A 6,667-nucleotide genomic window follows, 5' to 3' on the forward strand; every position below is an offset into this window, starting at 1 on the left:
AGTAGGATTTGTCAGTTGTGTTTTGTGAACACAACATTCAAACCTCACCCCTCCTCCCTGCTCATTCCCAGCTCCTCCCCCTGAAAACGAGAGTTTATGGTGTTTTTGAGGGATTTTGTCTATGCACCTATGGATCCATTGAGTGTGTTAGCGGCGACGGGCTATATCTCGAGAGTACACTGTTTGATGAAACCTTCAGTCAACAGCCATTGTATATGATCGTAAATAACCTTTTAACATGGCTTATAATGCTAAATGTAACACTTTAAGTGACATTTACAGTACATTTTCAAATTGGTCATGTTTTGTAATTTGTGTCTTCTTACTGTTGCATCAAGTGTGTGTTAAATTCATAGCAGTACACAGTGGAAGTTTTATACTTGCAGGTGATGATTTAACACCAAATATTATTTGGATGACCTGTTAAAGGGGTCCACGTTTGCAAAACTAACTTTTTCATTGTTTTTGCATATACATTTGAGTCTCTGATGGGCCTACTAACACACAAAGTATGAAAGGAAACAACCCAGTCATTTTGTTGTGGTCAGCTGAAATGAAACATTAGCAAGTCAGTCAGTCAGTCCCAGCAAGCCATTCAAATCTCCCGTGTGATATTATGTCACAGTCGAGGACCTATTGTAATAATCCCGCCCCCATCTGAATACCTCCTATCATATGCACAGCTGTGCAGGTACTGCACGCTACACGCTATCAGTGGACTTGCAAAATATATACAGTATGATGATGTGATCATCACATTAAACCATCCATCAACAGCAAATACGACCAGTCATCCTCATCATTTCCTCATCACAGTCCTCATCACAGTCCTCATCACAGTCCTCATCACAGGCCTCATCACAGTCCTCATCACAGGCCTCATCACAGTCCTCATCAGTCCTCATCACAGTCCTCATCACAGTCCTCATCACAGTCCTCATCACAGTCCTCATCAGTCCTCATCACAGTCCTCATCACAGTCCTCATCACAGTCCTCATCACAGGCCTCATCACAGTCCTCATCAGTCCTCATCATTGCCTCATCACAGTCCTCATCACAGTCCTCATCACAGTCCTCATCACAGTCCTCATCACAGGCCTCATCACAGTCCTCATCACAGTCCTCATCACAGTCCTCATCACAGTCCTCATCACAGTCCTCATCACAGGCCTCATCACAGTCCTCATCACAGGCCTCATCACAGTCCTCATCAGTCCTCATCACAGTCCTCATCACAGGCCTCATCACAGTCCTCATCACAGTCCTCATCACAGTCCTCATCACAGTCCTCATCACAGGCCTCATCACAGTCCTCATCACAGTCATCATCACAGTCCTCATCACAGTCCTCATCACAGTCCTCATCACAGTCCTCATCACAGTCCTCATCACAGTCCTCATCACAGGCCTCATCACAGTCCTCATCACAGGCCTCATCACAGGCCACAGGTGGACTCCAATCAAGTTGTAGAAACATCACAAGAATGATGAGTGGAAACAGAATGATGCACCTGAGCTCAGTTTTGAGCGTCATAGCAAAGGGGGTGAATACCTGTACATGTGATACTGTACTTTTGTTTATTTTATTTTTTTTATATACATTTGCAAAACATTCCTAAAGACTTTTCTCTTTGTCATTATGGGGTATTGTGTGTAGAATTTTTTTAAAAAGTCTGAAACAAGAAAATGTGGAAAAAGTGAGGGGGTATGAGGACTTTCCAGATGCAATGTATATGTTACGGTCAATGTGAGAAAACGGGGAATGTGAGCTTTTCCCGGTTATTGCGCACATTCCCCGACCTCGCGGGGAATGTAGGAGAAACATGTTCGTTTCTCACATCTCCCGGGTAATGTGCACATTCTCCGACCTTGCGGGAGATGTGAGAAATTGGTTAGTATTTCTCACATCTCCCGCAAGGTCGGGGATTGTGCACATTAACCGGGAAATGCTAGCAATTCCCGACCTTGCGGTAAATCTAGCAAAGTCCAGCCGTATGCAAAACCTCTGCGCAGCCGGGTGGTGGGAGAGGGCTCGTGCGCTTAGAACGAGAGGCGCTTGACATTTTGCCCATGGTTTTCGAATACATAGCATCAATTGCATTAATGGAAACATTAAATTGGGTCTAATTATACATGTGTTGAAAGTTAAGATAATTAGCCTACAAGCCGCGAGGCTACGCAACACAATAAGCAAAACAATCTCACTGTTTCACTCGTCCCACTCCTCTGTTTCACTCGCCCCGCACGGCAGGGACAAGAGAAACGATGCACATCTTCTGTTCTCGGCCGTCTTGAATTGAACTGTTACACCACAGAACCAAACTTACAACTAATAGGTTAGTAAAGGACATGTACAAGTTGTTTGTCAACTTTAAAAAAATGTAATCTCCATCTTTATTAATTTCTGTGTAAATCTGATCAAACCAAAAAGTGTTTCATTCGTCCCGGTCCTCCCCTACAGTTAATAACAGTCTGTGGTCTACCTTGAACAGTAATATAGCCTATGCTGCACACAGTGTGAGTAGTATTAGGAGGATAGGCCTACACTGGTGATCAAGTTAACAAACGCAAAATGAAAATCGCAACAACAGGAAGGTGGGAACCTGCAAAGGAACCCTACACGTTAGCTAGCCGAAAGAAAGACGAAAAATCTCTCCCAGGTGTGCGCCAGTAACGTTAGCCCAACTACCGTGGGTGCCTCTTATGGTGCACGCCCTCTGAGGCGTCACATAAGCCCTCTCCCACCACCCGGCTGCGCAGAGGTTTTGCATACGGTTGCGCTTTCCTAGATTTACCGCAAGGTCGGGAATTGCTAGCATTTCCCGGTTAATGTGCACAATCCCCTACCTTGCGGGAGATGTGAGAAATACTAACCAATTTCTCACATCTCCCGCAAGGTCGGAGAATGTGCACATTACCCGGGAGATGTGAGAAACGAACATGTTTCTCCTACATTCCCCGCGAGGTCGGGGAATGTGCGCAATAACCGGGAAAAGCTCACATTCCCCGTTTTCTCACATTGACCGTAACATATACACATAATGAAAGAATGAAAAGACCGAGTCACCCCCACTCCATCCGTCTCTCCCCCTCTCCCTCTCTCTGAATCATTTTGACAGACAGATCTGTGGTTTTCTCCAGATAGGTGAGGTGCATGCATCTCGAAAGGCCATATTGAAAGTAGTTAACAAAAAAACCTACTTCCTGTGTAATTCTACAGGTTTCCTGTGTGTGTGTGTGTGAGTGTGTGTGTATGAGGAGTGTGCTGGAGGGAGGAGGAAAGTTTCTGTCACCTTTAAAGGTCTCCAATTATTATTCCTTTTCAACAAGTTAATATACTGTAGGTCTCTGGGGTCCCCAAAAAATGCCCTACAATACTTCTGCTGAAAATACCACTCAGATGAATCATTCTAGTATGCCTCTATACCCCTCGGTTTCACTCCTGCCCTTTATATGTCTGTAGATTTTATGCAAATGAGCTGCTGCTCCCCACCCCCACCTCAAATCAATCAATCAATCAAAGCTTTATTTGTATAGCGCATTTCATACCCAGAGGCAACACAATGCGCTTTACAGAGAACAAGGGAGGTGGGCATACGACCCACTCTCTACATATTCCAGAGGGAAGCAAAAAAACAGTATCACCTGGGGGCCAGATAAGTGAGCTGTAAAAATTCTTCCCTGACCCTTCTCAACAAGGCGATCGAGCAAGCTCCAGGAGTATGTTTGTCTACCGGCTAAGAACATGTATAAAGCAATACATTGCATTAAATTACATTTCAGAGTGAGAGGGGCTAAAAGCATCATAGGAGAAAGAATATTCTACGGACATGCTACATCATCCACAGCAGACACGGGGGTATCTATCGGACTTCGGGAGGTCTGCTGGTGACAGTGGGGCATCCACTGGACCTGGTTAGAAGATAGGAGGGAGAGAGAGAGGCACTAGGGAGAGGGAAGGCAGAGGGAAGGCAGAGCAGGGTTAGTAGCACATAGAGCCATACAAACCACACAGATATTGAAACAGGCAACCTGGGGCAAGCTCCTGGAATATATTTGTCTAATGGCTAAGAACATTTAAAGAACAATAAATTACATTAAATTAAATTTTCAGAGCAAAAAGGCTAAGAGCATCAGGTCCAGGCCTAAGCCGGATGTGGACTGATGTGTGTCTGTGTGTACGTGTGTGTGTGTACTAAATACTACGATATCCACAGCTCCACAGCTGACACTGGACCTGGTTAGAGGATAGGAGGGAGAGACCTCGTCCGTGACACCCCCCCCTCCCCCTCCCCGTCATCACCTGGTCTTTACCTCCCCTATTTCTCTGCCTCCATCAAGTCAAACCAAACCCACCACACCACCCAACTGCAGAGCAGGGTCTTTTGAGGTTCCCACAAACAAGAGAGGTGGTGCAGCAGAGATCATTACTGAAGCGAAGTAAAGAGGGGAGCAAGCTTCAAAGGAGCGCTCTCTGGGAGTCGTAGTGCCTTGAGGGCTGTCCTTTAAGCTCTCCTCATTATAACATGAGGGCTAGGGGCCACTGTTGCAGCCTCACTCTGGAAGACCCCTGTGATTAGTTTCATAGAAGCCCCTCTTCAGTGTCTTTATAGACCGTGGATACACACATACACACACAGACATATGGGGACATTGGGTCACCACAAGTAAACGTGAATACTACTATGACTAGCAGGCCTCTTGCTTACCCTGAGTGTGTGTCTCTCACCACTGAAGTGGTCGATGGCTTCCTGTCTCATGCTGCATTGCCCTCATACATTCAATTAGGAATCTTTAGCACCTCTTGCAGTCAAGAAACAATCAGTCTCCCATCAATATTATTTACTATAGCACATTGGCAGTCCCCTCCCTCAAACTACAAATTTGAGTTGTCCCTTCATGGGTCAGTGAATGGAGATTGGTCATACCATTGCAGCTCCAGGAAAGAGGTGATTTTAGCACTTCTTGAGGTCCATCACCTTGGTCCCCTCCTCTGCTGGTGTTCAAAGTTGAGCATCAGGATACACTTGTAATTCTTCCTTGGGTTGCACAAAGCGGGAAGTAGCATGTTACCAAAATGCCACTCACTAGCAAGGTGATACCAACACACACCTGGAATATAAGGCATAAAAGTGGGGAACACACATTCTTGACACAGTTCCTAAAACTGGAGAGAAAAAAATGAAATGGCTCGCTCTCCTTCCCAGCTTAGCTCCACACTGAAGATGAGCTCGGTCTTGGAGAGCATGCGTTTGAAGACATCAGCTTTCTGGCCATGTGTGGACCAAGCATGTCATGGAGCTTCTTGATCTGGTCCTCTTTGGCGATGTGCCACGAACTCCTCCAGGAAGCCCTCCAGGTAACTGGACAGAAGAGGGAAGGGACAAGTGGTGGGGGAGAAGGAAGAATAATGAATTTTGTACATTCTAAGATGTTGACATTCATGAAGTTGGATACTTTTGTGGTTGAAACAACATGACACACATTTTAGAGGAACAGGGCAACATGTCTAGCATCCTTCACCATGCTCAGTAATTAAATAATAAATGAAACATTTTTCAAGACACTACATTAGTACGTAGTCCACATTTTGAGTACCTACTATGCAAAATTTCCCAGAGTTTGAGGGGTTTGTAACCACCCCCCCCCCCCCCCCCCATTCCAGTCCAGCTGATCTCTTTGGCCAGCTTGCAGCATGCAGTCCTGGTCCTGGTCCTTCCTCCATGATGCTGGAAGGAGTCAGGCATGAAGGCGGTCGGCAGTGACATCCGTCTGATGGCCTGGATCTCCTCCATCTTCCTCAGCTCTATCTCAATGGCCTCTCAATTACCTCACTGGTGTGTGTTTGCTATGGCCCAGGCCTAAAGCCGGAAGTGGGCTGGTGTATGTCTGTGTGTACGTGTGTGTGTTAACTAAATGCTACGACATCCACAGCCGACACAGGGGTATCTATCGGACTCCGGGAGGTCTGCTGGTGACAGTGGTGCATCCACTGGACCTGGTTAGAAGATAGGAGGGAGAGAGAGAGGCACTAGGGGAGGCAGAAAATGGTTAGTAGCACGCTGAGCCATTGAAGCAACACAGCTGTCAGAACAGAACAAGCCTGTTTCAGGGTAACCAGCTTATGTACACTACTTGATATACATACAGTGCATAACAGGATATCCTGTACACCAATGTATACAGAGGATTCACAGGTAGGTTTGAGGCTGCCTTTCTGTGTCTCAAGGTCCTGGCTAGTGATTGTAGGCTAGGTCGAAAAGGTACGTCTTGAGATCTCGCTTGAAGACCTCTGTTGTTTCGGCCCTTCTTAGGCACTCCGGCAGGGTGTTCCAGAGGTTGGGGGCATAGAAAGTAAAAGCTGCCTCTCCGTGTTTCTTGGTCCTGGCTTTTGGAACTGTTAAAAGTTCAGTACCTGAGGATCTGAGTGGTCTGTTGGGCATGTACCTAACAAGCATGTCTGAAATATATTCTGGTGAGTGACTGTGGAGGGATTTATAGACTAGTAATAGTATTTTAAAGTCTATTCTAGAGTTGACAGGTAACCAGTGTAGTGATTTTAAGGTTGGTGTGATGTGTGCCCTTCATCTAGTCTTAGTGAGGACTCGTGCTGCAGCATTCTGTATCATTTGTAGCTTGGAGATTGCTTTCTTTGGTAGGTCTGAT

The sequence above is a fragment of the Borostomias antarcticus genome (genome assembly GCF_949987555.1).
Source record: "Borostomias antarcticus genome assembly, chromosome: 1".
Lineage (NCBI taxonomy): Eukaryota > Metazoa > Chordata > Actinopteri > Stomiiformes > Stomiidae > Borostomias > Borostomias antarcticus.